Raw genomic sequence first — 8,887 nt, forward strand, 5'->3', positions numbered from 1 at the left:
TAGTGTTGATGAGTTTAAGCCAACCAAGCTACCTACACATGGACCCAAGAAGAGCAGAAAGTCTTAGGTTCTAGATTTTGGCATTTTTAAACCCTCCAGATCAGTGATTTCCAGACTCTCCCAAGCTATGGAACAAGGGCAACATTCAAAACTTCTCAGAGAGCTTGAAGATAGTCACAGGGACCTGCTGAATCTGAAAACCAAACTTTTTAGCATGATTACAAGGGCCAGTTGTAGACAATTTTATATGATCTCCTGCCTGTCACCCAACAGCCATCATTCTGAACTCTGTTGTAAAAAAACCTGTGTTTTGTCAAGCTAGCCAAGACAACATCTGTCTCCATAAGGGTTCACAAATTAACAAAGCATGACGTTAAGCAATACAAAGGCATTCTCATGGATGTATGAAAGGGTCATATATGCTGGCTGAGGCTGAATTCTTTATAAGCTGAGGTAATATCTTCTGAAAAATGATCTTACTCCTGTTATCCATACACATCTGAGACTCAATTCAGTGAGATGTAACAGAATATTTAATTCATTTAAAAAATGAGTTTAATAATTAAAAAAAATATGGATCTATATTTGCCCCAGTAAGTGCCTCAGAAGAATGATGGGCAGGTTTAAAAGCAGCAAGGGGAAACTGAGCTTGCAGGATTTCCCTGTTAGTCATGCGTCTGTTCCAATGAATCCCATGATGATTCCAGGTGTTTGGCTGAGTTGTTTGCCTGGCCATGTGGATGCCTACCACATGTCAAGTGACCTGATAGTGTTTATTTAAAGAATCCTGTCTGCAGAGACATGGCTGCATCTCCTCATGCCCTGCTGTTACAGACAGCTCTTTATTGCCCATGACTCATGACATGATGGGCTAATTACACTAACACAGACAGTGCATTGTGCAGTCTCATCTCAACACTCCTTTGTTCCATGCTGGCTGACAGGGCTGTTGGCCCATCTCTTGGGTGGTCAGCATCACAAACAAATACCTTGCCTTTTGCCACAAACTCTGCAGCTGAATTGCTAAATGTAAGTGTTGAAATCCTGGTTCGCTACAAGTCAATAGGGGTTTTGTTACTGACTTCAGTGGGGTCAGGTGTCTGTGCACTGCTTGATTTTTGATCCCTGTTAGGCAATAGTAGATTAATAAATGTTGCTACTCGCCAGCTGTCATTTTCTGGAAATATCAGTATTTGTATGTACGACTGTTATCTTAAAATTAATTTTTCTATTTTGGAGTTTTCAGAGCATTTGAGAGCATAGGAATGGATTTCTACCAGCAGCAGAACATCTGCAGGGCTCAGAAAAGGAAACACAACTGGATAGAAAAGGAACAGACTTAATTTATTAACAGGTAATATGCTTTATCTTTCTCTACCTGGTGGCCTGTAACAGGTGCCCTGCAGTCACAGACAGTCCCTGCAGTGAGTTATGCTTTCAGTAGAGCTGCAAAAATAGCTTCTCCACTGCTTCTGGGGCCTTCTATTCCAGTGACAGTAGTGATAATCTTCAATATGGGCAGACAAGCAGAGCACTAAAGAGCATTTTTAGGCTTCTGCTCTGGTTTAACCCAGCAGGCAGCTTAGCACCACACAGCTGCTCACTCACTCTTCTCTTCTCCCTGGTGGGATGCAGGAAAGAAATTGGGGAAAAAAAAAAAAAAAAAAAAAAAAAAAAAAAAAAAAAGAGAGAGAGAGAGAGAGAGAGAGCAAAAACTCATGGGTTGAATTAAAGACAGTTTAATAGGACAGAAAATTAAAGGATAATAATAATAATCATCATCATCATCATATACAAAACAAGTGATATACAATGCTGACTGATGCCCATCAGCAGCCGAGTCTTGCTGTCCCTCACCCCCTACCCCAGTTTATTTTTCATCATGACACTATGTGGTATGGGACATCCCTTTGGCCATCCTGGACCAGCTGTCCTGGCTGTGTCCCCTCCCAGCTCCTGGTGCACCCCCAGCCTCCTCACTGGCAGGGCAGCACGAGGAGCTGAAACATCCTGGGCTCTGTGCTAGCACTGCTCTGCAAGAGCTGAAGCATCGGTGTGTTATCACCACTATTCTCATCCTAAATCCAAAGCATGGCACCATATCAGCTACTAGGAAGAAAATTAACTCTATCCCAGACAAAACCAGGACAGTTCCTTTTTAATAAATTATTATATGTCCATATTAAAAGCAAGATGCTACTTTCAAATCAAATGTATGCTTTTTGTATAAAGCTGCTGCCTCCTCATCTCCAGCCCCACACTGATTAGGAGATGTGCTAGACCACATATGTGTTTGTCCAGCCTCTTCTCAAAGGAGCTCTCCCAGCGTCCAGGGACAGCCTGTTTCAACATTTCACTGCAGTGCCAGAGGGCATTTCCTGATGAATTAAGAAAATTATGGGTAAGTGTAAACCAGCTTGTTCATCTCTTGTTTTTCTCCTTACTTATCTTAGAAAATAAGTAAAGGGAAAATAATTACTCTTGGTCCTTCACTATCACCTGAGCAGAGTCTTTTGCAAAGGATTCAGATGACACCCACACATCATACAAATGTAGGACAGTCAAAAATATTGCTCATTTTAGCTTCACATCTTTTTTACCTTGTTTTAAATGGGGGTAGCTCTCTGCCAAAGCTTTTGTGAATACTATAAAAAATAGACTTATTAGAGACAGGGAAATAAAATATTCAACATTTTTTTCTCTTTACTAACAAATCGCAACAAGAATGAAAAAGTGAGCATTTCACTGAATTAAATTCTCAAAACTTAGACAGAAATAAACCTCCCTGAGAATATCTCAGAAAACTTCAAAAAGATTCTACTTGGGATGTCAAAAACTTTGTCATAACCTCCTAGGGAGTCACAGGGCACATTTTGATTTTGTGCTTCTGAAGAATACCTGTTTAAGTATTAATCAAGGGAATAAATCCCTCTCAAGGGCATAGGCAATCTGTGAATTAGTGTGACGCAGCTCACCAGGAGGGCTGGGGTCTGACGTCAGTAGAGAGGAGTAAAAGGAGACTGGTGTCAGCTGCCACCTCCTGAAGGCTTACTTCTTACAGCTTAGCTTACTCACCTGGCTTTTCTCCACTGATGATTGTTCAGGGAGACCGCATGGTATCTCCTGCACAGCTGATGAACTCCAGTGGTGACCAGTAGTGGTGAGGTATGTCCCTGCTCTCACATCTTTCTTCTCTAGGAAGTAGGTAGGAGTGCTACTGGACAATGCTGTCCTGCTGTTTCATACAGCTGTTTCAGACCCTTGCAAGGGGCCATGGCCAGATAGGTAGAGCTGTCCTGCCCAGACCTCCCTGGTCCGAAGACTGATTCAGATAAGGAAGAAATTTAAAATGACTTCAGTGAGTGTTGAATCACAGGCAGGTGTAATTAAACCCTAGAAATTTGTATATTCTTTCTCTACAAAACCATCAATGAATAATACAATTCAATTTCTCTTATACAGCACTTTTTATATGGAATTTCTTTATGTGTTTTCCCAATATGCAAAATGTCTATTCTATTCTGTAGTTCAAAGCCACCTTCATCCACAATATTTGAATACCTTCCAGAACATGACTGAGTAATATCTGTCATTTGTATTTCCTCCTATTTCAGAAAGAGAATTAGGTGACTAATTAAGTGCTTTTATTGACGTACTTTTTGTTAGTGTTGTATGTAGTGTTTAATGTTGTCACTCTTGAGTATAGGTGAAAGTTAATATATAAGTACACAAGGGAAGGAAGGGTGCAGAAGGCAGACCTTGCTCTTGCCATTGAATATGGTAAGGATGTGGTGGTTTTACTTGGGTGGGCAGCAGAGTTCCACCATGGCTGCTCTCTCACTCCCCCTCCTCACAGCGGAAGGGGGAGAAAATACGATACAAAGGGCTCAAGGGTTGAGATAAGGACAGGGAGATCACTCAACTATTATCATCATGGGCAAAACAGACTATGAGTAGGGAAATAGTAAGATTTATTGCCTATAACTAACAAGCTAGAGAAGTGAGAAGCAAAGGAAAGAAACAAAAAATGCCTTCCCCATATCCACCCTCTTCCACCTCTTCCCCCCAGGTGGTGCAGGGGAACAGGGGAATGGGGATTGTGGTCAGTCTATACACTCTCACAGAGGCACAAACACCAGTGCTTATTGGATTGGCTCTGATCAGCAGCAGGGCCCTTATGTAACATGGGGCTGCTTCTAGATTCTTCTCACAGAAGCCAGCCCTATGCCCCCCTGCTACCAAAACCTTGCCACGTAAACCCGCTACAAAGGACTGTGATGGTCCTATGTCCTGAGGAATTCATTTCAGCGTCAGATAGGACCAGAATAACTCTCTCTTCCACAGAGGTCATCTTCAGCTCAATGGTAAATGAGCATGCTAGAAACTGAGTTACTAACATAACCAGGTATTTAAACAGCCTACAAAACATACTGGAAACAGTACATTAAAGTCTTTAAGCACTGTGATGGTGACCTAGAATATACCAACATCTACTAGCTAAGCAATTGCCAGATCTAGGAAACTCAGAAAAGATGGATTAGGGAAAGACATTTCATCTAGATTTGTTTTAAATCTAGAGAATTAAAATGCTTCATTTTATAAGAATCTCTTGAAACATGCATGAGGACGAATGCACAGGCATTTTGCTATTTTTGTATTACAAAATGTATGTGACAACATAAATCCTGTACTTCAAGGCTCAAAATCCTTCAATGCCTGCAGTGTTGTAGAAGCACCTCTCCTCTGAAGATCTCACAGAAGCCTCTACATGATGCCCACTGTGAGGTGGTTACAAATGTGAAATAGTGCTGGTCTGTAAATTATGAACTAGCTCAGGCTGAGTGCAAGGGATGGATCATGTAAAGGTAATCTGGGCATCAGCCTTTCTTAATGGTTGGTTTATAGAATAACCTAGCAGCCCTACACTATTCCTGTCAATACAAGGAATATAGCAACAAAATGGAAAGGAATTAATCAAACCTTTTTCTACATAGGCTTAAATGGCCAAGGGGTGAACTCTGTTTAATCCTCTTTCTACTACAAAAGCAATTAAAAAAAAATAAAACAAACAAAACTTTAACAAAAAAGTTAAAATAGTCGATCAGCTACTGTTTTAGAATCCTTTAACATTTGTGATAAAATTGTAGGGTTTTTTTGGCATTTAACAAAAAAGACATTGCTACCTTCTATCCCCTCTTCAGAAATCAAGTCTTCATTCTATTCTAATCAAGCAGAGCTTTCAGAACCATTCTATTCTGATATGCAGCAAAAAAGACTCTGACTGTGCTTGTGGTAATGAACAAGGTTTTCTGCTTCATGGATGTCTCCTTCTAGTGGAGGACCTAAGCACTAAGAAACAACTCACCTAGTAATGATTTTGGAGTTTTTCGGTATTAATCACTAATCTTTATATATTTTACTTTGAACTTCATTAGACAAAAAAAAAAAAAAAAAAAAAAAAAAAAGGACAGCACATCAGAAAAAGAGAATAAAAGGCATAAGCAAATAATCAGCTTCATTAAAAATAAAAAGAGAACTGAGGCAAGCTGGAAATGAAACTGTGTGCTGGACCATGTTATTTAAAAAGTCCTAGGAGAGCAAAAACTGTTAATTTGGCAGCAAATCTCAGTGAATCTGAATAGTAAATAAGCTTTAGATAACGCTAATTATGAAGATGCTTCAAATGGTACTGCTGCAGCTGCCAAAACACCTTCTATAGCTCTATTCTGTAACAACATTTTTATCAAGCATTTGAACTGAATAACATCTTTTCAACAGGCTGACTTCAACATTCATATGGCTATATTTAAACAGATTTTGTTAAGCTTCTTTCTCACAGAAAGTCAAGAATACTACTGACTTCTGAGTGGAAAAAATGGAATATATAAAATGGAGATCTTATTATTAAAAGATACTTGATCAACAAAGACCCACTGAGATATGAGGTGTATTTTTATATTTCTTGGCCTGAGGAATATCTGGCAGGTTAAAATATTCTAAGTACACATAAAACAGAAAGGTCATTCCAAAAATCTGTCTGGGCAACCAAAGGTCTTTCTATACTTCATCCATCCAGAAGTTAAATCACCTCTTTAAACAGATGTTTAGCAGAAAAGCAATGCTTGCAAACCTGTACTTACAATTTAATGCCCATTCTCAACATAGTGTACTAATATTTGTGGTTTCTTCTAGTGTTCTTTTTCTTACCAGGAACCAGGTAATTCAGAAATCACATGTATTAAGAAACATAGAAGGGAGTTTCAAGTTGTTCCTGTCTCAGTAGGATTTCAGCAGCTGGAGAGAGGTCCCACTTCCTCTGTGCATAAGTTTTGAAGCTTTTAATTATTCTTAAATAATAAAATAACTGTTCCAAATTTTAAAGTGACAGAGTAGCACTTAAAATATATATATTTAGCAAAAGGTATATATTACTGACACTTATCTGTCACTTTAATTATTTTACTAAGCGGTTGCTTGCATCAAAACATATTGGGCAAACTCAGAGGGTTCTACCATATTCTACATGGACTCTTGTCATGGTGTAAAATGAACGCTATCACCCCAAAGGCCCCTGAACAATGGCAGCAAGTCCACAAGAGTCTTTCTCCAGCCACTTCTTGGATATACCAAAGTCTGTGGACTGTCATTCTGTAACCCTTAATTAGCTTTGGCAAAGGTAAATATTACATTTTTTCATGCCCTGTGATTGTGTTTTGTCTAACATTAGGTCTGTTGTAACACAGAAAAAAAAAAATCAAAATGATCAGGTACAGTGACCTTTTTATTAGGATGATACTTGGTTTAGGTATTTTTTTCATTTACTATGGAGCTGCTTTGTCCACTAAGCTGTAGTCTATGGAAATTTAGGGGCGGGGGGGGAATTATATGATGGAGAAGCTCTCAAAGTGTTTTTCTTCCTCTTTTAAATGTTCATTTTTCTCTGCATTCCAGGGAGTAACTGGAATGGATTGAGCTCTGCCCAGGGGTGGATGAAGAGCTGAGAGGTTATCAGTAAGGATTAAAGCCCTGTCTTCCCCAGCTGACACTGTTGTGGGTGCTTGCTATGGGCCACCTGCTCAGGAAGAGGAAGCAGATGAAACCTTCCACAGCCAGCCAGAAGCAGCCTCACAATCACAAGCCCTGTTTCTTATGGGGGACTTCAAACACTGGGTTATGTGCTGGAGAGACCACACAACTAGGATACAACTGCAGAAGGATCCTGCAGAGCATTGGTGATAGATTTTTGATACAGGTTGTCAAGGAGCCAACAAGGAGAGGTGTGCTGCTCAACCCTGTATTAAAAATAAATAAATAAAGAAAGAAAGAAAGAAAGAAAAAAAATAAAAAAAAAAAGAAAGAAAAAGATGGAGATGTGAAGGCTGGAGACAGCCTTGGCTGCAGTGACCATGAGATGGTGGAGTTCAGGATCTTGCAAGGAAGAAGCAGGGCTTCTTTGCTTCAGGCTCCACTGTGAAGACCAGCCCTCAAGAATCGCAGACCCCAGAGACCACAGAGGAAGTCTGGAGAAAGGAGGACTTTCCTTTGGTCGAAGAGGATCAAATCAGAGATCTCTTAAGCAAAATCAGCACCCACAAATCCATGCACCTCAATGGGAGGCAACCACGAGTGCTCAGGGAGCTGGTGGATGTGAAGTTCATGAAGTTCAGCAAGGGCAAGTGCTGGGTTCTGCACCTAAGGAGGAACGACCCCAAGCACCAGCACAGGCTGGGGGCTGACCTGCTGGAGAGCAGCTCTGCAGAGAGGGACCTGGGAGTCCTGGTGGACAGCAGGCTGACCATGAGCCAGCACTGTGACCTTAGGTCCAAGAAGGCCAATGGTATCCTGGGCTGCATTCAGAAAAGTGTTGCCAGCAGGTCAAGGGAGGTGATCCTCCCCCTCTACTCAGCCCTGGTGCAGCCACACCTGGAGTGCTGTGTCCAGCTCTGGGCTGCCCAGCACAAGAGGGACATGGAGCTACTGGAGTGAGTCCAAAGAAGGACCATGAAGATGGCGAGGGAACTGGAGCACCTTTCATATGAAAAGAGGCTGAGAGAACTGGGCCTGTTCAGCTTGAAGAAGAGAAGACAAAGGGGGGATCTCATTAGTGTGTATAAATATCTGAAGGCAAAGTGTCAAGAGGATGGGGACGGACACTTTTCAGTTGTGCCCAGCATCAGGATGAGAGGCGATGGGCACAAACTGAAGCGCAGGAGGTTCTGGCTGAATATGAGAAAATATTTATTTACTGTGAGGGTGACAGAGCACTGGCACAGGTTGCCCAGGGAGCCTGTGGAGTCTCCTTCTCTGGAGATATGCAAAACCTACCTGGATGCCATCCTGCACAATGTGCTCTAAGTGATCCTGCTCAGCAAGGGGTTTGGACTAGATGATCTCCAGAGGTCCCTTCCAACATCAACCGTTCTGTGTGATTCTATGTCTGTGTGAATATACTTAAATAAAACATAATTTATGGAATGTAAATTTGTGGTATATTTTGGAGCTAGTAATTTAACTGAAAGGTTTTATTTAAGTATTATAAGGCAGTTAACCAGTGACAGCAAGCAGAAAATGGAATTTTCCAAGCTCCACTTTGAAGATTTTTCTCCCGATATTATACAAAACAAATTAGGTTCTTTCTAATAGAAACATAAATAGACTCTCGAATGTAGCAACCTCATTGTGTTGTGCTTTCAGGGAGCTTGTCAGCAGCTGTCTGATCAACTCTGATCTTGCTTCGCACTGTAAACTTCAAAGATGTTTTTTGTGGCTTGCAATAAAAATAAGTGTCAGACTCCAGCATTGACTGTTTCTGGTTGATGTCTTCTGGGAACAACATACTGCAGAAACACTGCCTGTGGAAACACTTGGTAAGACCCAAACAGTTTTG

General features: G+C 40.9%; 1 long non-coding RNA gene across 2 annotated transcripts; it reads left to right on the forward strand.

The window, feature by feature from the left end:
* The first annotated feature begins 1,171 nt into the window (after positions 1-1,171).
* LOC311427162 lies at positions 1,172-7,281 on the forward strand. Of its 2 annotated transcripts, none has more exons than XR_014687228.1 (3): positions 1,172-1,354; positions 2,233-2,401; positions 6,952-7,281. It is a non-coding gene; the product is annotated as an uncharacterized lncRNA (long non-coding RNA). The 2 variants fall into 2 exon arrangements; XR_014687229.1 differs by having other exon boundaries at positions 2,254-2,401.
* The last annotated feature ends 1,606 nt before the right edge of the window (positions 7,282-8,887 follow it).

This window comes from Aythya ferina (assembly GCF_964211825.1).
Source record: "Aythya ferina genome assembly, chromosome: Z".
In the NCBI taxonomy this organism is placed as follows: Eukaryota; Metazoa; Chordata; class Aves; order Anseriformes; family Anatidae; genus Aythya; species Aythya ferina.